This window comes from Montipora capricornis, chromosome 11, assembly GCF_036669925.1.
Source record: "Montipora capricornis isolate CH-2021 chromosome 11, ASM3666992v2, whole genome shotgun sequence".
Classification (NCBI taxonomy): domain Eukaryota; kingdom Metazoa; phylum Cnidaria; class Anthozoa; order Scleractinia; family Acroporidae; genus Montipora; species Montipora capricornis.
Window position 1 is genome coordinate 19,907,403 of NC_090893.1, and position 2,500 is coordinate 19,909,902.

Here is a 2,500-nt window from a genome sequence, read left to right on the forward strand (position 1 = left end):
ACAACTGCACTGTGGAGTTTGACTTCATGTGTCTGTTGTTTTGAAATCTCATGTAAGCCACAAGCCACTGGTAATGACGTAGAATGTAAAAATTAAAAGAGACTTAACTGTAAGGTGAAGTTTGATTGGAATTCTGCCTACTTACAACAGTGCCTTGAGGGATTACATGCAGGGTCCGAAATCAACTTTTTGGTGCAGGTGCCAGCTGGCAACTAAAAAATTTCAGTTGCCAGATGCATATGTTTCGTCGCAAAAAGTGTCCATAATTTGTTGCTTCTGATCATAGACAGAAAACATGAATTTCTAAAATACATTCTTAAGCAGAGCTTCAAGTATTTGTATTTCCTACTTTGCAAATGATTGAAAAAGGATCAAAGACTACACTTAGACCTTGCAATGGGTTTCCATTGAAACAAAATCGAAAGGTGTCGAAGTTTGAAGCTTGGACATAACACCTGTTTCCTTGGGCATGTACTTTACTTACCCAGTACAAAGACGGGCTGCATGAATTACTAGCGTCACTCACAACTGATTGACTGTGGTATACCATGTGAAAGGAATACCAACAAAAGTTTTCTAGTTGCTATAGTACAACAAGTTGCACAATTGTGGACACACTCTTATTAAAAAACACGTACTTTTCTAGCTTCCAATACCCACCGTATGTAGAATTTAAACCTTTCCCACTTCCCCTCCCCTCTCCCCCTTTCAATGTTGACTGTTTAAGTTTTCAACAATTTTTTTTTGATAAGGGGGGGAGGGAAGGGGGGGGGGGTGGGGTGAGCTGCAGTGTGAGAGATAATAGGTAAATTAATAACGCCCCAGGAAGGTGAAGTGTCTCCACTATTTTTGCAACTTGTTGTCTGATTGATTCCAATAATTTTGCCAGTCTGGATTTGAATCCTATAGGGAAAATTTTCTACTTAAAAAAGCAGGAACTAAAGAAACAATTGTTAGATATCATATAAGCTCTGAAACATTCCAGAAGTTTGCACGCGAATTGCAAAGCACATTGTATCAAACACGAAAGGATATTAATTATTGACATACGGTGGCATCGATTTTCAAGTGTTGGGACTTATCATCTGCTAACTGCAGATCTGATGCTCCAAAAGTTGACGTCAATGGAGCTGGTGGCATTACAGTTGAAAATCGTGTCTTCCAGGAAACAGCACAATTCAACTGGTACTTTCTTTTCTACTCAATCCAATACATTACCACATGATTTACAATAAAGTTCACACAGTTAGAAATCCTGTACATAATTTATCATGTATTTCATTTTTCAACGGTCTACCATCCAAGCACAGTTTACCATCGTAACAGCAAGTAATACGATATCATGTTATTTTCTCAGTGAAAAGTTGTGGTAGACTGTTTCATATAATGTGTAGCTGGTACAAATTTGTTCACTTTTGTATCGCATTGTAAAACAAATCTAAGACTTGCAAGGGATTTAACACAATCGGTGGTTCCTTTTGAGCATTCTGCTCAGTCGGTCATTGCAAAGAACACGAAATAATTAGCCTGTACCCAACACATCACTTAGAAGACGCGAAAGCAATTGAGTAATGCAATGTTACAACCTCTATGAATATGCATCTTTGTATAACAATCTTAACTGATAAGAGTGTAATGTGAAGTTCTACTTTTCTACCCCATATGAATCATGTGAGCGTTAGCCCTACTAATGGAAATGGGGCCACACAAGGACAGAGAAAAACTCTGACCAGGGTGAGAATTGAACCCATGACCTACGGGTTAGATCAGTGCTGCTCTACCGACTGAGCTAGGGGGAGGGGACAATGGCAATTTTAAGACTTAATTCATGCATAATTTTTTAGATATGGACCAGGTTCATGTACATGTAGTAAACAATTTTGTCCAGGATTCTTGGTTACCCTCTGTTATTTTAATGTGGCTAAATATAATTTAGGCTAAGTTAGACTCGAACTAAATGCAGTCAGCAGTTTCACCCTTATGGTACGTGACCTGCGGGGTGGCCATTTGGGGATTTGCAGGGCCTTTGTGTCATGTTGCTTTTCTCATGCGTTGTTGCTTGTTGATCTTTGCGGATCAATTGCTCTTGTTAGCTAATCTTTGCGGATTCTCGCCCCTTCCCGTCCCTCCCGCTTCCTTGGTGATCTCTAGGTAAGTATGGGTCAGGTATTAAAATTGTTTCCACTGATTACTCAGAGTGACGGTGCCAGTTAGCGGTTGCGTGTGGGGGTAGTTCCCCCTTCCAGGGTTGCCATGGATACCTCCCCTTTGGCTCATGGGCTTCTGCTCCCCGCTAACCTTCTGGGCACCAGTTCCCAAGCTCATCTATTTGTGATAAGTTTAAACATCCATTTAAAGAAAATTAAAAAGAAACAAGGATTCCATTTCCAATACAAGCCCTCAAAATTAAACAGCTTAAGGCACGCATATAGGATAAAATGCAGTTGAGTTATCTCAGATCAAATCCAATGTTGGAAGCTACATGCTCATATTGTAATTC

The 2,500-nt window shown here is 39.8% G+C and overlaps 1 protein-coding gene across 1 annotated transcript in view; it reads right to left on the bottom strand.

Annotated features, from left to right (window-relative positions):
* Nucleotides 1-2,500, bottom strand: part of LOC138023183 (G-protein-signaling modulator 2-like) — a 15,839-nt gene that overhangs the window by 6,857 nt on the left and 6,482 nt on the right. The gene's annotated exons all lie outside the window — the stretch shown is intronic.